We start from the raw sequence: 23,206 nt of genomic DNA, 5'->3' as shown, positions 1-23,206 counted from the left end.
AAAAGAAAGTCTAGTAAAAATTTCCTTCACTCCCAATGCAAACACAAGGTACCATTAATATTTTGGTGTATTTAGTTTTCTATTTATCTGAAAATTCTGATTTTTTATTAATTATATTAATTATTATAACTATATTTAATTAATAATTATAATTTTTGCTTGATATGATTTCAAATTTACAGAATATTTACAAGAAGAGTATATAAATTTCCTGATACTTTTAGCCCAAATGTGCCAACTTAAATATTTCCCATTTGCTATGTCCCTCTCACTCTCCTTTTCTCTTCATACATACGCATGTAAGCACACAATCACAGGCATGTATCTATTTATACATAAATATTTATAATCACACACATGAACATTTTTTTCTGAACCCATTTTATAGCCAGACATATCCTGTCTTTACCTCCAAATGTCTATAAAAATCAAACACTTGAACTCTGTAACAATACATTATCTAACTCATAGCTCATATTTAAATTTTTCCAGTTGTCCCAGTAATGCATTTCATAGTTATTTTTTCCCAGTACAGCATCTAATCTAGATCACAGGTTGCATTTACATATGTTTATTTATTCTTCATCAATCTCAGCTTTTCTTTGTCTTTCTTGACCTTGACGTTTATTAAGAGAACAGGTCTATTATTTTGTAGAATGTCCCTCAGTTTGAGTTTGTCTTATGTTTTATAATGGTTTGGTTTGGGTTCAAAAATACCACAGAAATTATGCCGTGCCCTTCTCACTTCTCACAGCAGAAGGCACATAGTGTCAATTTGTTTCAACGTCAGTACTATAAACTTTGGTCTCCTGGTCAGGTAATGTCTGCAAAGATTCTCCACTCTAGATTATTGTTATGTTTATAATTAATCTGTAATTTATAGGTAGATACTTTTAGACAATATAAATATTAAATATCTTATTCATCATCAAACTTTCATCCATAGATTTTAGCAAATATTAATGATTTTAACTCTATTATTTCTTCTAAAATAATAATATAGTAATCTTTTTTTTTTTTTTTTTTCTGAGGCAGAGTTCTGCTCTGTCCCCTTGGCTAGAGTGCCGTGGCATCAGCCTAGCTCACAGCAACTGCAAACTCCTAGGTTCAAGCAATCCTTCTGCCTCAGCCTCCCAAGTAGCTGGGACTACAGGCATGCGCCACCATGTCCGGCTAATTTTTTCTATATATTTTTAGTTGTCCAGCTAATTTATTTCTATTTTTTAGTAGATATGGGGTCTCGCTCTTGCTCAGGCTGGTCTTGAACTCCTGGGCTCAAACGATCCTCCCGCCTCGGCCTCCCAAAGTGCTAGGATTACAGGCGTGAGCCACCACGCCAGGTGAAAATAATAATACAGTAATCTATTGGTAGAGATTTCTTGTCTTCCCTGTTTATTATGGATTCGTTCATTTATTTACTTGTATTCATATAGACTCATAGATTTCTATTTTATTCATGGAGTTATAATTCATTATTATCAATATTGTTATCATTGTGATGCTCAAGATGCATCAGATTTGGCCAGTGGAAACCTTTGCAATCTTTTTGACTCATTCCCATAATTAGTTGAGGGTGCAAAAATATTCCAGACCCAAGTTGAATTTTCTCTTCCCTAGATTTGGTATCTGTCTTTACTTCCGTGAGTCCTGGGTCCTTTTACTAGAGTAGGGTATTTAAAAACCACAATCTGGAAGGAAAAAATGGCGGATTAGTGGTGACCTGGCTCTCTGCTCCCAGAGTAGGAGCTGAAGAACGCGGACAGCTACACACGAGTGGATCGCTCTCCCACAAGAACAGCATCGTGAATCTGCAGAGAAGCAGCGCGGGACAAGCAGAGCTGGAAATAAAAAAAGGTGAATTGGAGAATAGACCACAAAGTCTGGAGAGTGCGAGATACACAGTAGGGGACAGAGTGAGGGACAGCCGCGCCCATCGGCCGGCCAGGGCACTGCGATCTGACCCACAGGAGGACGACCCTTTCTCCACCGACCTCCACGTCCACTCAGGCAGGGAAGCGCCTGAAGTCAGTGCGAAGTCGTGGCAAGGGATGACAGGCTGTGTGGAGAAGCGACAATAGCGGGAAACATTTTGAACTCTCCAGTGCTCTGTGCTAGGTCCGCACTGGGAGGGGAAGGGGCTGGTCGGAGTGGACACTTCCGCGGTCCACGGGAGGGAGTTTGGAGACAGGCACCGCGCCTCAGGCGGTCACCGGGACCAGAACAAGGGAGGTGAACCATGAAAGGGAGGCTCTGCCCCCGGAAACCACCGAAGATTCGGCTGGCGCAGGGTGGGACGGAGAGTGCAGGACCCTCCACTGGGCTGACGTAAGACTGTGGGTCAGGGAAGCAGGGGGACAACCGGCAGCTCGTTGAGACAGCCTGCCAAACCCAGCACCTGTGGCCCATGAACAGTGGCCTCCACTGCTGGCTCTCTGTGGGTGGGCTGCCACCATTCTGGGGGTCTACAGCCTAGAAACGCTGTGGAGCGTTGCGGTTCTGGGCACCGCCCCTTGCCCAGCCCCGCAGAGCAAGCTCAGGCGAAGTCTCAGGCAACGCTCCTGCCCGGCCTGACAGAGCAGGCCCAGCCCTTTGAGAAGGGGAGAAATGAGAGAAGCCACTTTCTGAACATTCCACCCCTAATCCAGCCGCTTGCCTTTTCACAATGGCAGCACTAACCCTGCCCCTGGAGGTGTGGAGTGAGGAAAGAGGCCACTTTTTGGGCTGAGTCATGCGGGAGCCTCATGCGGCGCCCCTCCCCCCGCAGCCGGGCCACTTGTATTTCCCGCCAAAAGGATAAGCCCCGCCCTTAGGGGAGGGGAGAAACTAAAGAAGACATTTTCTGGGCTGGGGCGTATGGGGGTCTCAGGCAACGCCCCTCTCCCAGCCCTGGGGCAAACTCTGCCCTTGGAGGCAGGGAGAAAGGACAAAAGTCGTTTTCTCTGTGTGACTGGCATGAATCTGTGGGACCTTGGAACTAAGCAAAAGAGGGCAGACTGTTGATTCGGTCCAGCCAGTTGGTTTTGATCATCTGATAAGAACATAACACTAAGGCTCGCCCTTGGCACCCAGGCCGCTGCCAGCTTTGGGGCTTGTGGCCTGGGAAGGAAAATCCTGGCCAGAGTCCTCAGCAATTGCCAATTGACACCCCCCACCTGGAGTTGCCTCGAAAGTATGGTGAAAGAGCCCTGAATAACATACTAGCAGCTCTCCCCTAGCAGCGGATCAAGCAACCACGGAAGGACACGCTCTCAGGCTTGCAGGTACCTGTTTCCCTTATCCCACCTAAAGTGGCAGCAGGGCTTAAGTGACCCTTGGGAATGACAAGACATTTCCCAAAGATGGGGGCCCTTGTATACCTGATTTAGGGGTTTAGAGCCCAGCACAAAGGCATCAGAATACCTTGATAATCGACTTCTCCATGCAAACTACAAGCAACAACAGAGAGGGTAACCCCATAGCTCTGCACAGTGCCTTCCATCTCAAACTATTGGAGGGCAGCGGAGTCACACACACGAGTGATTCACCAACTGGGAGCTTAAGCAAGGGGTCCAAACTCACTAATCTCCTTTGGCAAGAGGTGAAGACAACAGGTCAGAGATAACCCAACAGGCTAAAACACCTCTAAGGCACTACAAGACCAGAGCGCATGTCCCCAGCACTGTCAAGGAACGTCCCTTTGGGGACTTGGAGATAAGGCCTAACCAGCCCCAGCACCCCGAGTTCTCAAACAAATTTGACCTGATCAAATTAAAAAGGAACATGAGGGTTGAGGCTGGCAGAAAGGGTTTTTTTTTGTTGGATAAGAGAGAAACTTTCCTGAGAAATCCATATGTCCCTCCCAGGTTCCCCAGGTAAGAAAGAGGTAAAGAACCTAAAAGTATGAGACATGGACTTGTGTGAAGTTTGTATGTTTTGAATTATCAGTACATGTTTTCCATGACTATTAACATTTATATGGACTCTTCGTAAAAGTACATCTGATTCAGGAACCCTTAGAAGAATTTTTCCTAAATTATGAAGCTGCTCCCCGCCAATATATTTCTATATATTTAATATCTCTATATCTCTGCCTCTATCTATCTATTTGTTGGTTTGCTTTTTTTACGCTGCTGCTATAGTAATAAATTGCTACTTTGAGCTACAATAATATTTTGGGAGCTGAAGAACAGGGGGAACATCAAAAGAACTGATTAAAGCAAACTAAGTGATCACCCTTATGCTTTGGCTTACTTCCCTAGTCTAAATACAGAAAGCAAGTCCTTTAAAGGATGAGAAGTAAAAATATTATGACGAGAGGAAACTTTCCATAGACTCTCTTATCAGCCACATTTTATCTGTTGACTATTTATATCTGTACCCCTTGTAGCATCAAGAAGCTACAGCTTGGGAAAATGAATCCTTTAAAATGTATTTGGATCTGCGAAAAATGATTTTGGTATTTTAATAGGGATTGCATTGAGTCTGCACATCACTTTGGGTAGTACAGATATTTTAGCAATATTGATTCTGCTGACCCATGAGCATGGTATGGTTTTCCACCTGTTTACATTCTCTGCTATTTCCTTTCTCAGTGTTTCATAGTTTTCACTGTAGAGGTCTTTCACCTCCTTAGTTAAATATATTCCTAGGTATTTTATTTTCTTTGTTGCTATTGTGAAGGGTATTGAGTCTTTGATTTGGTTCTCAGTTTGACTGTTGTTGGCGTATAGGAATGCTACTGATTTCTGTACATTGATTTTGTAACCTGAGACTTTGCTGAATTTGTTTATCAATTCCAGTAGTCTCATAGCATAATCTTTGGGGTTCTCCAGATATATGATCATATCGTCAGCAAAGAGTGATAGTTTGACCTCTTCTGCCCTCATTTGGATGCCCTTGATTTGCTTCTCTTGTTTGATTGCTCTGGCTAGGACGTCCAGCTCTATGTTGAATAGAATGAATAGAAACGGTGATAGAGGGCAACCTTGTCTGGTTCCAGTTCTAAACAGGAATACTTTCAAATTTTCCCCATTTAGTATGATTTTGGCTGTGGGTTTGTTATATATGGCTTTAATCATTTTTAGGCAAGTTCTGTTTATGCCTATTTTTTTAAGCATTCTTATCATAAAACAGTGCTGAATTTTGTTGAATGCTTTATCTGCATCTATTGAGAAGGTCATATGGTCTTTGTTTTTGCTTCTATTTATGTGATGAATTACATTTATAGATTTGCTTATGTTGAACCATCCCTGCATAATCGTGATGGATTATTGTTTTGATAAGCACTAGAATTCAGTTTGCTAGGATTTTGTTGAGAATTTTTGCATTTATATTCATAAGGGACATTCGTCTCTAGTTTTCTTTTTTTGTTGCTTCCTTGCCTGGTTTTGGTATCAGAGTGATGTTGGCTTCATAAATCATGTTTGGGAGAATTCCTTCCTTCTTGATACTGTGGAATAATTTCTGCAGGATAGGCCCCAGTTCTTCTTTGTAGGTCTGGTAAAATTTGGGTGTGAAAGAAGGTCTGGGACTATTCTTTTTAGGAAGATTTTTCATTCTACACTTTGTATGGAATCAGAGAAGACCCACATAGCAAAAGCAATCTTAAGCAAAAATAACAAATTGGAAGGCATCAATTTACCAGACTTCAAGCTATACTATAAGGCTAGAGTAACTAAAAAAGCATGGTACTGGTACAAGAATAGAGACATAAACCAATGGAACAGAACTGAGAACCCAGATATAAAATCATCCTCACATAGCCATCTAATCGTAGACAAAGCAGACAAAAACATATAATGGGGAAAAGAATCCTTATTCAATAAATCGTGCTGGGAAAACTGCATAGCCACATGTAGAAGACTGAAACAGGATCCGCATCTCTCACCTCTCACAAAAATCAACTCACGGTGGATAACAGACTTAAACCTAAGGCACGAAACTATAAGAATGCTAGAAGAAAGTGTTGGAAAAACTCTTATAGACATTGGCTTGGGGAAAGAATTTATGAACAAGACCCCAAAGACAATCACAGCAACAACATAATTAAATAAATTGGACCTGATCAAATTAAAAAGCTTCTGCACAGCCAAGCAAACTATCATGAGAGGAAACAGACAACCTACAGAGTGGGAGAAAATACTCACATGCTACACATCTGATAAAGGGCTGATAATTAGTATCTATCTAGAACTAAGGAAAATTAGCAAGAAAAAATCAAACAACTCCATTAAAAAGTGGGCAAAGAACATGAACAGAAACTTTTCAAAAGATGACAGACTAATGGCCAACAAACATATGAAAAAATGCTCAACATCGCTAATCATTAGGGAAATGCAAATCAAAACCACAGTCAGAATGGCTTTTATTCAAAAAGTCCCAAAACAATAAATTTTGGCATGGATGTGGGGAGATATGAACACTCATACACTGCTGGTGGGACTCCAAACTAGCACAACCTCTGTGGAAAGTAATGTGGAGATACCTCAAAGAGCTACAAGTAGAAGTACCATTTGACCCAGCAATCCCATTACTGGGCATCTACCCAAAGGAACAAAAGACATTCTGTATAAAAGACATCTACGCTTGAATGTTTATAGCAGCACATTCACAATTTCAAAGATGTGGAAACAACCCAAGTGTCCATCAATACATGAGAGGATTAATAAAACGTGGTATATGTATACCATGGAGTTCTACTCAAACACAAAAACAATGGTGATCTAGCACCTCTTTTATTATACTGAATAGAGCTCGAGCCCATTCTACTAAGTGAAGTATCACAAGAATTGAAAAACAAGCACCACATGTACTCACCATCAAATCGGTATTAACTGATCAACTCATGTGTTGATCAGTTTGTATACAGTAGTAACACACATATAATGGTAACATTGGGTGTGGAGCAAGTGGGAGTGGGGAGGAGGGGAATGGGTATATTCAAACCTAATGGGTGTGATGCACACCCTCTGGGGGATGGACACACTTGAAGCTCTGATTTGGGGAGGGCAAAGACAATATATGTAACCTAAACCTTTGTACCACTGTAATATGCTGAAATAAAAAAATAAATAAAATAAAATGCATTTGGGGTTTACTCCAACTTGATTTTACACATGGAAACATAGGGAAATTTATCAGGTACAGGCAAAGTAATACCACTACCAAAGTCATAAAAACAACATCTTGCCACAAATGATGAAATATATTTCCCATTTTTATAAAAATATGGTATTACTTATAAATCTTAGTTGTGTCTGGAAAAGAACATTGGGAATAACTCTTTGAGTTTGGATTTTTCTCTGGTCAGAGATGTGAAGTTTCCAATCTGTGTCGACTTTCTCTGAGTCATTATGGTTATACCTGCCATTCGTTATTGTATGCCTGCTAAATTCTCTGCGAGGAACTTAGGAGCAAGTGCTTGTCAGGAGAGTATGCATAGGAGTGATGGAAAAGAAAGATAAAGGAAAGGGAAAAAGAGAAAGGTGGTGGAAGAACAAAATCTATGCCTCCTATATTCTTGATGCTATTTTATTGGAATGATTTTTCATAAAATTTTTTCCATTAATATAAAAATGGAACTGTCCCTAATATGTACAGGCAAAAGGAAGGAACATAGTTTTATTTTATTGTTTTTAGTTAGTCTAAATTTTCCTGGGAGGAATTTTAAACAATTTATGAATATGATTGATAATTTAAAATATTTTTTTAGAAAAGGCAATATTTAAATAGACTAATTTTTTTGTTGTTGAGTTTATAGTTCCTATTTATCATCTGTGTGTTTTACTTTAGCAGAAGTAAAATTGTACTTTTAAAGTCATCCAACACAAGTGTCTATTTACTCTTTGGTTCCCTTCGTTGCTCAAGAAGGGTACTCATTTAGATTCTCTTTTCTTCTTTTCCCACTGCATTTAGAAATTGGCTGGAGTTCTAGCAGGGGAACACCAAAGACTAGGAGATGCTTGGATAATCCTGCAGCTGCAGCTCTGGCATACACCAGGCTGTCTGTCCTTTGAGAATACCTCATTCATATAGAAACGTAGGGGCTTAATAAGACTGACTAAAAGCATGTGGTACAAGGTATAGGGCATTCTGATTCCAGGAGAAAACTAATGTGCTTTATAATAAGGCAACAAAATGCATGCAGAAGAATCTTTAGGTTGTATTTCTATAATAGCTGCTAGGTATCCATTACAGCCAAATGACAAGAGAACAGGTAAAATTCTATGTCATCACTGTCAGTTGTCTCGTATATTAAAAATGAATATAGATCTCAAAGAAGAGAAACTATGACCCCCTCTACTCATAAACCTTAATTGTAGACACCCTTCAATAAGTGTGGTTTAAAAACAGGCGGTATCTCCAGTTTTGGTCATACAATTGAAAGCTTAAAAGAGAGGGACAGAGAAATAGAGAGAGAGAGAGATGAAAAAAGAGAATGAGTTCATAGACAGCTGAGAAACATGAAAGAATAGTTTCTATTAATTACTTAATTTTATACTGAGTAGAAATAAAGGCATTTTACTGAAATTTTTTTTTAACTCATGTCTATCTCTTAGCCTTCTGAGAATTTCACCTTCATTGTCTTAGAAAAAGAACCCGTCAGTTAATTTGGGATCTACTAAGGAGAAGAATTCCCTGAAAAATAGGCCTAAATGTATGCCTTCATTAGAAAGTGGTCTTATTTGAAAATGCCATCCTCACCATCTTTATGATGGGAACCTAAGGAAGAGAAAGGAATAATGAGAATAATCTCAGCAAGATTAGCTGATTGCTTGAAATAACTTTTGTTGCAAATAGCATATTTTTATATCCTCACCAGTCTGTTTTTGTTATTTCTTCAAAATAACAAAAATCTTATTTTCTGAAACGTGAATACCAGATTTCGAAAGTAAAAAGGGGAGAAAATTGTTCAGAAAAAAATGTTACCTTTCCTATACAAATATCTATCTTTCAGCATATCATAAAAAGAATTAAATTTTTGAATATCAAGGAAAAGCAATTAAAAAAAAACATTTTCTCCTTGATTGAAAGCAAGATATTATAAGCAAGTACATTTTACTTCTCCAATGTATAAGAAACACTTTTGTTTTCTGGCATGCCAAAACTCCATTTGTGTATGAATATATAAAATACAAGCATCTAATAAACTCAAGTAACTATCAACAACTTATTAGGAAGGACTTCTTGCTTATATATTTCAAATATGAATTTGTAATTTCCCATATTTCATTATCTTATAACCCAGATTTTCAACTAATCATTTCTGTTAGCTTTCTATCCTTTTTCTTTTTAAAAACTTAACAGATTATTTGAGACAGCAGAACAACGACCATCATAACAGAACTGCTCATAAACAATTATAACACAATGGAGCATTTTTTATATGTTTGCTGGCCGTTATTCTGTCTTCTTCTGAGAAGTTTCTGTTCATGTCCTTTGCCCATTTAATGCACAACATCTCTAATCATTAGAAAAATGCAAATCAAAACCATGATGAGATATCACTTAACTCCAGTGAGATTGGCCTTTATCAAAAAGTCCCAAAACAACAAATGCTGATGAGGATGTGGAGAGATTGGAACACTCTTACACTGCTGGTGGGACTGCAAGTTAGTACAACCCCTGTGGAAAATAATTTCGAGATACCTCAAAGAGCTACAAGTAGAACTACCATTTAATCCAGCAATACCACTATTAGGAATCTACCCAAAGGAACAAAAGTCATTCTATAATAAAGACATCTGCACTCGAATGTTTATGGCAGCACGTTTCACTATAGCAAGGACGTCGAAACAACCCAAGTGTCCATCAATCCATGAGTGGATTAATAAAATATGGTATATGTATACCATGGAATACTACTCAATTACAAAAAACAATGGTGATCTAGCACCTCTTATATTATCCTGGATAGAGCTTGAGTCCATCCTTCAGAGTGAGATATCACAAGAATGGAAAAATAAGTACCACATGTACTCGCCATCAAATTGGCACTTAACTGATCAACACTAAGGTGCTCACACGGTAGTAATATTCACTGGGAGTTGGGGGAGTGGGGGTGGATAAACTCATAACTAATGGATGTGATGAGCATTGTATGGGGGAAGGGCATGCCTCTAATCCTGGCTTGGGTGAGGCAAAATCATAACTTGTAACCAAAACGTTTGTAACCCCATAATATCCTGAAGTTAAAAAAAGACAAAAAAAAAAAAACCCAATTATAGCACAATAGAGACTGTAGTGTATTTTTGAAATATGATTGTGGAAAATGGAATGTACTTCTGCAAAATAAACAGAAGACTATGTGAAAAGGCTGGAAAAAACAGACAGCCTTAGGAATCTTATACAAAAGTAAACGTTTACTCTATGTGGGTGACACAGAAAGACTTCACTTTTACTGACAGCTGTGACAGTGAGATGCTCTATATGCTGCTTGAAGTTTCGAGATCCTGTGATTTTCTAGTGGAAAAGTCCAGAAACTCTTAAGATGGTACCTTTACAATGTGGGGGTGGCAGGTAAAAAGGTGAAAGAAAAAATAGAGAGAGAGGAAAGACCAGTGTATATTTCCACTAAAATTTATGTAAACCCAACTCTGAAGCAGACCAATCCTTAAACATGTGGATTTTATTTTATAATGATGCAAAATCTGCATAGTTGAGGCCCTTGATCACTCACGTATGTAAACCACTTGAAAGGAACCAGTTTTGGACTTTCTCTTGATTTCTTCATTGGGCTTTGTTGTCTTACAGGCAAGGCAGTCGGATGTCACCATGAAAATAACGAAAATAATCTACTGTACCTATCTTTCATGGATGGCTCCTTGTGTCTAAGTTCCAGGGCATGACTGTATTATGAAAGGCCCATTATTTTATAAAGTGCCTGATCAAACTTGTTCCCAAAGGTAGCATCCTTGCATCTAGAAAGGTGTTATAAGTTAGGCTTAGAGTGAGTCAAAGACATTGCTGCGACCTCTAGGCAGACGTAGTCTGTAACAAGAAACATGTTAACTATGAATTTTCTTTATTTAAAAGTGGCATAATTTGAACTTTGTACTTTGTTCCTCAAAGATTAACAGATGAGGTGGCAAATGAATGACCTTGAAAAATGTGTCTCGACTTAGGGGAGTATGCAGTGGACACGTGCAAGAGATAGATGTAGAACGGTTAACATTCAAAGTTTAGATGGATGGCATAACACGTGCCATGAAGAAAGGGAGGCATTGATTTAATGACCACATCCTGGTTCTTATCTATTTCCCTCTGAGTCCTGTGATTAATTAAGGGACCACAACCTGATGAACATTAGTCGAGGTTTTCTCTGACTGATTACTTGAACTTTTTCAACTTTAACAGGTCTTTTCCCCTTACTGATGCTAGGAACATTATTGGGTATGCTTGAGCGTAGAAATGTCTATTTATTACTAAATATGTTAAAGACTATTATAAAGATGAGTGAGAAAAGGAAAAACCTTCAGTGTTCAGCAGTGGTAGTTGTCTTTAAGAATGGCAGATTTTCCCTTAGGAAAGAACTTCACTTTTATTTAGGAAAATGCCTTTTGGAATATGGAAAAGTTGTGCCTTAGGGAATTGTGTAGAGAAAAAAAAAAGAAGAAGAAAAAGAAAGAAAAGAAAAGAAAGGAGAAAGAAAGACCTTGCTCTGCAAAAGCAGGAAATAGTTTGCAGGTTTTGGATATTAGGCCAAAGGATTGGAGGATTTAGGAACTGGAATGAGGAGGATTGGATGAATGGTCTAAAACAGTAATTTTCTACTAGATGCACATTGGAATTAACAAAGGGAACTTAAAAAAATTCATTTCTTGGTTTCATTTCCCAGAGATTCTAATTTATTTAGTCGGAGTGGAGCCTGGATGACATTTTATTTTATTTTATTTTATTTTATTTTTTTATTTCAGGATATTATGGGGGTACAAACATTTTGGTTACAAGTTATGACTTTGCCTCACCTAAGCCAGGATTAGAGTTGTACCCTTCCCCCATACAATGCTCATCACATCCATTTGTTGTGAGTTTATCCACCCCCACCCCCCCAACTCCCAATGAATATTACTACCGTGCGAGCACCTTAGTGTTGATCAGTTAGTGCCAATTTGATGGCAAGTACATGTGATACTTATTTTTCCATTCTTGTGATACCTCACTTCAGAGGATAGGCTCAAGCTCTATCCAGGAAAACATAAGAGGTGCTAGATCACCACTGTTTTTTTGTAATTGAGTAGTATTCCATGGTATACATATACTATATTTTATTAATCCACTCATGGATTGATGGGCACTTGGGTTGTTTCCACATCCTTGCAATAGTGAATTGTGCTGCCGTAAACATTTGAGTGCAGATCATTCTTTACAGATCTAGAAAAAATAATTCTACGCTTTGTATGGAGCCAGAGAAGATCTTGCATAGCCAAAGAAATCTTAAGCAAAAAGAACAAACTGGGAGGTATCAGTCTACCAGACTTCAAGCTTTACTGCAAGGCTATAGTAACTAAAACATCATGGCCCTGACACAAGAACAGAGATGTAGACTTTTGGAACGGGACTGAAAACCCAGAAATGAAACCATCTGCATATTGTCATCTAATCTTTGACAAAGCAAAGATCTGCTTTGTCAATCTTTAACTTGGTAAAATAATCTCTTTTCAATAAATGGTGCTGGGAAAACTGGATAACTACATGCCAAAGATTGAAACTGGATCCTCACCTCTCACCTCTTACAAAAATCAATTCACAATGGATAACAAACTTAAACCTAAGGCATGACACCTTAAGAATCCTAGAAGAAAATGTGGGGAGGACTCTTTCAGACGTTGGCCTAGGCAGAGAATTTATGAAGAAGACCCCCAAAGCAATCACAGACCCAACAAAAATAAATAAATGGATAACAACATATTAAAAAGCATCTCCAGTGACTTCAATTCTCAGCCAGAAGAGAGAATCACTGGAGTGAAGGTGACCATGTCCCCAGATGGGGCTTATGGGTTAAGATAAACAGCAGAAAATTCCCAACATGGGAATAGGAGCTTGATAATATTTAATCATAAATCATTTGCTGTTCTTACTATTCCATCCTAATGTCCTATCTTTGGTGAGTTGTGTTACGTGCAATGATCTTGTATTGATGGGGTTTTGAGGGATGAGAATGAGGGTCCAGTTGTGGTTAGAAGTGGTGCCATAAAGGAGTAGCAACTACCAAGGTGGAAACAATGAACTCCGCAGTAGTCATCATCTATTAGGAACAAGAGCTAATCAGAAGAAGGAAGGATGCTTGATAGGCCTCAGAAATATTGTTAGGGTTCTGAGCTTTCTGACAAATGTAGCATGAGATCTTCGCATTCATTATTTGGAAGTAATTATCTCAAGGGGCCAGAGGATTTGGAGTTAATACCATCAAGAGTCATGGTATTGTACACGTCAAAATTTGTTAAGAGAGGAGATCTCATGTCAAGTGTCCTTACCCTCCACACACATGCAGTCACACACGCACTCCAAAAACAAAAGCAAAGGAACACAAGGAAATTTCGGGAAGTGTTAGATTTGTCTATTACCTTGATTGTGGTGATGGTATCATGAATGTTTGCTTATGTCCAAATTCATCAAATTAAATTTTAAATATTACAGTTCTGTGAATATAAATTATACCTCAATAAAGCTTTTAATATAAGAAGACTCACTTTGTGTTTAATACAATTTTTATGTACCTGTTAGATGTTATCAGCAACCACCTTAACAAATCCTTGTTTGAATCCAGACTTCCACCCTTTTAATAGCTGTGTGATCTCGAGCAGTGAAATTCTCAGTTTTTTCATGTGTAATGTGGGGATAAATTGTGCACTTCAAAAGATTAGACATGATGTCTGCAGGACCAGCATGCTTCTGAGATTAAAATCTGGGCCAGCAGTTTTCCCTTTAAAATTTATCCTGGGGAAATAAACCCATAGGTATGCAAAGGCATATACATAATAAAGTTTTTGGTTCATTGTTTTTAACAGCAACAAATAAGTATTTTAAGTGTTCAATAATAGGAGATATGTTAAATAAATTGTAGGTCAAGCATATGAAGAACTGCTCTGTATTTATTATGAATGATTATGGATACTCATAGTTACTGACAAAATTTCCGTACTGTTTTCCATTTTAGTTTTACATGAAAAAAATTTATGAAACAGTTTAATCCCTTTGTGTGTATCTCTGTGTGTACACATATCTAAAAAATGGAGGATATATGCATAAATGAAAACCTAATAATTTGTCAGTTTTATATCATTTTTCTTTTTTAATTTAATAGGTTAAGGAAGCAGAACAACAAACCTGCAACAAATCATTTGGATATAATTATAACACAATAAATATGGCAGCATATTTTATGAAATGTAATTGGGGAAGATGTCAGTTTCTCTTGGTGATAAAACTTTGATGGGCTTATTTTTTTCTTCTTTTTTTCTATATTTTCTATTTTTAAAAAGAGTGAACATGACTCTGTAGTATTTGCATAAGCAGAAGAAACATTGAAGTATTTGAATTTTTAAAAATAAAATATAAGTTCAATACCTAGCAAGACACCAGACCTCTCAACATATATTTATTGTTCTAATTGCCATAGCTAATTAGTGAGTATGAGGTAATTTACCATCTTGACCAACAGTCTATAGAAGCAATGATGCTGACTTGGCTCATGGATTTTAAGGGTGTGCTAGCAAACTTGTATTACAGCCATAAAATTTGCATTTGCATTTCCTTTGTCTAGAAAAATCATATAAAAAATTTATTGTCCCTGTACTGAAAGCTGTGTAGTTATGATACTTTCCAAATCATCCTCATATTTTTCTATAAGTTATAGATTTTCATGAGGAATCATAATGATATAATTTTCTGACAGGATTGTAAAGGTTGGTATAGTGGGTACAATGCTCTTGGCCATATGGTAATTCATGATCACAGCTCTTTGCCATATCTACTTTGAGAATGAAGCAATTCTCAGTAATCAAGCTGTCAACATTCCAGAAAATGTCAACATCACCCTGAAGGGATGCCCAGTTATCGGGAAGGGCTCCAGAACAACCGTGCAGAGGAGACTTCACCCACATCAAGGTAGAACTCAGTCTCCTTGGAAAGAAAAAGAGGCTTTGGATTGACAAATTGTGGGGGAATAGAAAGTGACTGGCTACTGCTACCACTATTTGTAGTCATGCACAGAATAGGATCAAGGATGTTACACTGGGCTTCCATTACAAGATGAGGTCTGGGTATGCTCACTTACCCATCAAGGTTGTTATCCAGGAGAATAGATCTTTTGTCGAAATATGAAATTTCATGGAAGAAACATATACCTGCAGGGTTCGGATGAGGCCAGGTGTTGATTGTTCAATATCTCAAGCCCAGAAAGATGAGTTCATCCTTGAAGAAAATGACATTGAACTTGTTTCAAATTCAGCTGCTTTGATTCAGCCAGCCACAAGGGTTAAAAATAAAGATATTAGAAGATGTTTGGACATTATCTATGTCTCTGCAAAAGAAACAGTTCAGCAGGCTGATGAGTAAGATCGAAGAATTGTCCAGCTACAGAAACAAGATGCTGCATGATTCCTAAGACCTATTTGTGATATTGAACTGATGCAGTTAAAGACTTCTATTAAAAAAATAATAATAATTCACGATTACAGGTGCCGCATACAGTGTCTGTAGTGCCTGGGTGACATTTTTATGTTTGAGCTGCATGTGTACCCACTGAAGAAACCAGTCTACCAGTCTGCTAAAAATAAATGGAGCCCTTCTCTGCTTATCAGATGGTTGCCACACTCTTCAGAAAATGCATGGGAGAGACAGGAGGCATACTGTCTTTCTTCACTGTAAGGCTAAGGCTTAAGAGGTATAATCTCAGAGAAAGTTGCTGGTTGCTTATTCATCGAGAAAGGGTCTTTTCAGATGTCTGGGCTTGAAGTAGAGGCTCTGCAGTCATAGACAACTTTTCTCAAAACTGCCTCTCTGGGCAGGAGGCCCAATGGCTGATTCATCCTGCATTCATCAAAACAGTAGGGAACCAGAAAAACTCACAACACGGAACCTGTGTCTGAGCCCACATGCTATTTGGGGGTTCAGAGAACACATAGATTCGGGGCTCTGTGTGGGAGCATTTGTTCTGGGGTGGATGATGCACTGACTTCACAATTTCTGGGTTTTCTCGCCTTGAAATAACCAATTGAAAGCTCACTGGGGTAATTCAAAGGATATAAATGAGGAGTCTTCAAATTTGATTGCAAATAATTATCATATGGGAAGCTTTCAAAAGTACAGATTTTACAACTCTAAACGTTGATTTCAGGGCTCAGTGAAGCCTCCCTGAATCCGGTTCTCCTGGGATGGGGCCCAGAGATAATTGTTTTTAATAAGATATCCTACTAATTCTAAGATACACTGAGGTTTGGAAATCATTTCTTAATTTCTTACATAAGTAAGTTAAACATCAATAGAAGAATAAGACAGAAGGGGATGGAGAAACTGAAAAAGAGGGTGTAAGGAGGAGAATAGGAAAAAACATTGCAAAAATAATAACAAGAAAAAGAGACAAATTTTAGACAGAAGGAAACATTGAGCACTGCAGCAAGCAGCTGCCAACTGCGATTTGTACTGGTCTTGAAGAAAGGAACCAGGAGAACAATGTTTCCTAATCCACAGGGGCTGCAATTACTCTTGCATTCGTCATTTGTATACTAAAAGTAAATTAATTGTAATAAGACATTGTCACTGAACAAATGTCTCCTGCTTGGAAAATCAGTGCTTCCGCTCTGTCCCTGCCTTTATGTTCCAGCAGGAGAGCTGAACATTACCGTGGGACAATGCACTATTCTACTGACATTATCTTTTAATTATATCTCCATCACACACAACTTCCAAAGCTTTTCATGAAATATTTCCTAAAAATGTTTGCCTTTAAGAGGAACATGTAAACTTGAAGAGCAGAAATGTTTCAAATCTATGTGACGCAAAGCATCATCTTTATGTCACTAGACTCCCACAGAGGACAGCCAAAGTCATCATTGTGATTTCTATTGAACACAATTGGGTTATAGTACAAAAATACTGGGGAAGAAAAAAAGTGTTTTTGGTATAAAATATATAAGGTATAGAATATAAGATATAGATGTATTCTCAGGTTAAATGTCAAAATGAGAAAAAATATAAGCTGAGCTAAAAATTACTTTTCTAAATATGAGTAGGTAACTCTTTTATAAGACAGAAAATGGATCTATTTTGACGTTCAAATGTTCATTTCTGCTGCAGAAATTTTTATTTTCTTGTACATAAAAACTCTAATTTAAAATCTAGGGCTAACACTGCAAACAACTCTGCCTTTGTTCCTTTCCAAAGAAACAAAACCTTCTGTCCTCTGGGCTTAATAGTCTCTAAGATAAGACAGCAGTGTAGACTTTCCTCATCTATAAAATGGACAAATAATCCCATATATTTAATACCATGAGAGGGATGAGTAAGTTAATATGTATGAAGCATTTGAAGCAATATCTGGCTCTTTTTAAATATTGTACAAGTGTTTATTCTGACTATTATAAAGGATAAGATTCTCCTGAAGCTTTTGAAGCTCCACAATTTTTTTCTCTATATATATTTCCATATTTCTTCCTATAACATTGATTGCCTTGCAGCAGCACATTTTAAGTGACCTAACAGTCTATATAGTAATAGTTAACCATTTGTGTGTCAGAGGTAGTTCCAGAGATCAACAGTCTCTTGTTCTTAATGTCTCCTGGTTCATTTATGCGAAAAGTTGTCAAGTAGAAATCCGGTCATGTCCTTCAGTACGAGAGAAGATTAAAGATAAAAAGGGAAAGCCAAGAGAAGGAGAAAATGGTTTGGGAGGAACACAAAGAAAATGTAGCTCTGCTAAAAGAATAGCTCCCCCATGCTAAGGTTGAGACATCATAGAGTCTCATAGAGGGAGAAGGGGCTTCTCATGCACATCAGTGAAACCAACCATGTCAGCAATGCCAAGACAGTGACAAGATATTGCAACCAAACTACTTTCCTCTCTTAGAGGTTGTAGAATTTCTTTGGCTCTTTCATCATCCTTCACCTGTGCTTTTTTCTTCATTATTGTCCCCTACGTACTGCCCCCAACACCACCCTTTTGACAATATTATCTTACTATCTATAGTACCCATAGACTTTTCTTTTCTTAAGCTGTAGATATATTGTCTAGGCTGAGCCCCTTCCCCTAATTAATTAAACTTGCTGTTTTGTGGCACCAGAGAGTGTCCAGAATACCCATGATTGTGTGTCCCAAATACAACATGAAGAAGGCTGTGTTTCTGGATGACACCTAGTTGTTTCCAAATAATGTATACCTAGCTTCTTTCTGTTTTACCTTAAAAAAAAAGTTAGCATTCTACTGTGATTGATGTTCTATTTCCTTTTGCCATGGCTTCCTTCTCCCATCTGACTTATAAAATTTATGTTAGTTTTATCTCTACCATTTTAAATGTCAGTTGTCTTCTCAAAGAGCATCCTCTTTACTTAATGGCATCAATTATAAGAAAGAAATTTAAGTAATACATATGCATCACAGAGACAGATGCAGAATGAAAGGGAGATAATATATTATTTCAAAGGAGTGATTGCAACTGAACTGAAAGCTTGCTACGTTTTCTTGAAAAGAAGTTACATGAAGAATAATGATAGCACCAAATACGACTTTTATTTTAGCATCTGTTTATTTAAAGTCACCATGTTAATTATAAGGCAGGGGAGCTCCTTCCAGATATTTTATGAAACAAATAAAATGAACAAAGTGCTCAAAGCATCCAGGGAAAGAAAGCTTTATGCTATGTGAAGAAGAATCTGCCAAAGCCCTTGGTCAATCTTTACCATGACATTAAGGTCAGAATTCATTTACAACGTATTATATGAAAGCCACCTCTTGATTTCGCCCACTGTGTCGTACCACCTGATAATCAGTAGGGTCAGAATTCATATCCTGGATCTATTTGTGTATAATTTCCTTTCCATCTGTGTATTACTTAATACTTCCAACTGATCACAATCCTTTTCTGTTTTGAAGTCAATCAGGATTGACAAGCTTTATCTTCTGTTAGTCAAAATAACAGGAAACTAATATAAGGTACACAAAGAAATACATGATTCCCAATGGAAATAACAATGAGCCAAAAATCTGGAGCTAAAATTCAATTTTGACTATGCAAAAATACACATTTGTACACTGTCCAAACAGCCTATTAAAAGGGGATTATGCTGATTATCACCTGATTTCCTGGTCTACACAAATTTAATCTTGATATTTAGACTGTCCTGTTTGTGGCATTTCATAAACCCATGTTTTTTGATTATATATTTAGTGTGGGTTTATGTACAAAACTGTTGTTGAATCCTCTGTGTTGTATATTATCTAAGGTTTATTATCTAAAAACCACATGATTAATGATTTAAACCACTTATTCATTTATTATTCATTCAAGGAACAAATATTTGAAAGCCTAGGTGGTACGTGTCTTTTGGATAGCGGGAAACTAGCTAATAAGAGAGGCAGATCAATCTCATATTTTAGTGAGAAAGGGAATCAACACACTAGTGAACAAATATATAATAGCAGTAAAAATATTTATCTTACTTGATGTCCTGTTAAGCTTCTCTTTCATCAGGTAGTAAGGATTACATGGATTATTGTATTATTAATTTAACTTGATTTTATATTTAATATAATTTATATTTAATTTTATATAATTTAATATTATTCAATATTATAATTATATTAGTTTAAAACTTTTAAGAGGAAGGATGAGATATAAAGAGATAAGGTAGGAAATCAAGAGATCTGAGTTTAACTCTTACTTCTTCAGCTTTTTAATTGTGAGATCTTGTGTTAAACCTCTGTTTTCTCTCTCCATATAAAATTAACTAATACTTGCCTTTTATGTTTCACTGTTTTCAGAAACCAATGAGACCATGTATATGAAGGTTAACATATGTAATTGCTATGGTCTGAATGTTTGTGTCCTCCCATACCTAATCTCCGATGTGAGGGTATTTGGAGAGGAGGCCTCTGGGAGGGGACTAGGTCATCAGAGTGGAGCCCTCATGAGTGGAATTAGTGCCTTTTTAAAAGAAGCCTCAGAAAGATCCCTTTTACCACATGAAGAGATACCCAGAAAATTCAGTCCATGAATCAGAAAGTAACCCCTCACCAGACAGCAAATCTGTCAGCACCTTGATTTCAAACTTCCCAGCCTCCAGAAAGGTGAGAAATAAATTTCTGATGTTTATAAGCCACGAAGTTTACGGTATCTTGTTAAAGCAGTCCAGATAGTCCAAGACAGTAATCTATAAACATGAGACATTAAGGAATCATTGAAATAAATTGAATTAGATTGATTTTATCCCTTATAGCTATGACACATACTTTCCTGGATATATAAGAGCAAATATATTTTATATGTCCTTTATATATATTTTATTCTTTTATAGATATTTTAAAGTGTCACTAAATCTTTTAAAAATAGAATATTAAATTCTAGGATTGGTAAAAAGCTTAAAGATTGTCTACTCTGACACCCAACATCTAAAATCTTATCCATAACTTCCACATAATATATGGCAAGGCTTCAATACCTCCAGTGATGAGGAACTTATAATTTACTAGAATAGTTTATTCTGACCATTACAAACTATGTTAAAATGTCTTCCTAATTTGGAGCTGGAATGTCTCCCAATAACTTCTGACAAATGGATCTAACTTGAAAAGACATGGGGTATGTATGTCTAGGCTGTGCATGAGGGCACTGACTGATGAACAGGGCATTGCTCTGACTATAAACATCAACTATTTGTATGTTTGTTCTGACAATTTTTCTGCCAATGGAAGTAAAATAAATTAAGAAATGCCTTTTTGACATTTTTGGGAAGGTCTGTTTGAGCTATCAGTAACCTTAATTTATCACTTGTAGTCAGCCAGATAAAAGCCCATCGCTCCTCCCTGTGATGACTTTTCAGATATTTTATTCTGTTTAATATAGTTCCAAGAGCCTATATAGATTCTCTCTCTGAAAGGGACTCAGGTTTTATATCTCTCAATCACAAGTTACCCATGTTGGTCAACATAAAAATAAATGTAATAATTGCTAAAAGCATCTAATTGCTTATACAACATTCAGTATCTCCTTTCTGCCATTCTCTTGACTGTGGACCTGCATTGACATTGTAACATGATATTTTGAAGACTTGGATATCAATAAAACACATTAAAATGTAACAGTTTCTTATAAAACTTTTGGTATTACCCAGTTGACACATAAAGGCACTTATAACACTCCTATGTCATCCCCTATAATTTCATGGGTGCTTCCATTGTCTCTTAAGAAATCCAAAATCTTACCTCCTGAAAAATATTTGTATCCAGTGTGTGTATTTGATGTAACTTAGTTCAGTCATATCTTTGAGAAAACTATTGTTTATTAAAACTCAACCTTTCTATACATCTGATTTTAAACAGATGGCTAATGTGGCAAAGTAACGGATTTTTATCTAAAACTTGTAGCATAAATGGAGGAGAGATGGAGCCAGAATAACTAAAAGGTATGGTCATTAACAAATATTTTATTGCTCTCTGCATATCTGTCTTTAACCAATCCAGCTCTAATTTTTGTATCTCTCACCTAGTAATTTCTGAACTTTTTTCTAGTATAGGAGTCATCACTTATAAAACACTTTATGTGTTTGTTAAATAAAGAAATAAGAAAAATAATGTAGTTTTCCCTGCAAACCTTAAAGTAGTTCCAAAATATGTTAATTAAAAGTACAAGTTCACCTTCTTGCCAGACCAATTTCCCGGGGCCAATCACAAATCTTTCGTTTTTCTCTTAAGCCAATCTGGGGCCTAGTCAAGAACCATATTTGGACACATTAACATTTTTAAAATACAAATGGAATTTGTTAATTTACTCAACAAATATTAAGTCTACTCTTTCTAAGTAGGGTTGGTTCCTACATTTGGGAATAGGTAGATAATAAAGCAGAAGAAGAAAATATCAGTTATATAATGGCAGTAGGAAAAATAAAACAGGAAAGTGTGGCAGGGATGGAAGTGATGGTGTTGCATTAAATGGGTGGCCAGGGAAGTTCTCTCTGAGGGGGGCATTTCAAGTGGTTCCCTAAAAGACCCAAAAGACTGTACAGAGTATTCTGGGACCATGAAACAGCTGAAGCACATGAACTGAGAAAAGTAGTCAGTCTCTGTGGGTTCTTCTAGGTGAGGGTGGGGAGGCTGGATTTTATTTATAAATGTGATATGAATTTGTTGGAGCATTTTAAGAGAAAAATTACCTGATCTTATTTTTATTCTAAAAACATTACTCTGGCCACGATGTGATTTTAGATGATGGATAGAGGCAGATAGGAGGTTATGGTAGCAGGGTAGTGGTGCTGGCACTATGAATGGTGGAAAAGAGAGAGCAGAAATAGGGAGGCAAGTTTGGAAGAGATTGTGGGTGTCTGAAATCTAATCTAATGGTGATTGTTCAAGATAGAATTGGACAGAATGAGGGTAAGTTTTAAGGGAAGAGTCAGCAGGGAGTGTGGTGAGGTGAAGAAACGAATAGAATGCTTTAAGTATAAATCCTAGAACTTTGACTTGGGCAAATGAGCAAATACTTGGCCTGGGCAAATGGTGTATTTGATAGGGTTGACAAAGACTGGGAAGGGGGCACGTGTTGGCATGTTAAGTTGAAGCTATCCCTAAGTGATGCAGACAAAACATCCAGTTGATAGTTGGCTATAAGAAACTAGAGTTGAAGGACATTCAGTGAGGAAGACTAGAGGCATAACTTTGAGAGTCACCATCATGGATGAGATTTAATGTCAAGAAAGTGACCAATGAGTCATAGCATATATTTTAATTTTAATGCATCTTTTGCTTTTTATCTTTTGCTCTGTGGTTCTTATTTTATTCCCTCTTCACCCTTTCCTATTTGCTATCTTTTTGAAAAGTTGAGTCTTGACATATTTTTTATTTTGATTTTTTAAAATTTGTAAATAAGATATATATATATACACATATATATATATGGTAAAACAAATGTTTTCATATGAGTGAAAATGCACATGGAGTGAAAAGTAAGTCCCTTTCCTTACCCTGTCCCCTAGTCACTCACTTCCTCTCAGGAAAAGCAATACATTCTCTAGCTTT

The 23,206-nt window shown here is 37.2% G+C and overlaps 1 long non-coding RNA gene and 1 pseudogene across 1 annotated transcript in view; both read left to right on the top strand.

The window, feature by feature from the left end:
• Window positions 1–3,110: 3,110 nt before the first annotated feature.
• Window positions 3,111–23,206, top strand: part of LOC138400171 (uncharacterized) — a 197,014-nt gene continuing 176,918 nt past the window's right edge. Inside the window, exon 1 of the long non-coding RNA XR_011236221.1 lies at window positions 3,111–3,260. This is a non-coding gene — a long non-coding RNA (uncharacterized lncRNA). The remainder of the gene's footprint in view (window positions 3,261–23,206) is intronic.
• Window positions 14,928–15,537, top strand: LOC138400071 (large ribosomal subunit protein uL6 pseudogene; annotated as a pseudogene).

The sequence above is a fragment of the Eulemur rufifrons genome, chromosome 19, assembly GCF_041146395.1.
Source record: "Eulemur rufifrons isolate Redbay chromosome 19, OSU_ERuf_1, whole genome shotgun sequence".
NCBI classification, from domain to species: Eukaryota; Metazoa; Chordata; class Mammalia; order Primates; family Lemuridae; genus Eulemur; species Eulemur rufifrons.
Note: the sequence above shows the minus strand (reverse complement) of the source record. Positions and strands in the feature narration are given on the sequence as shown.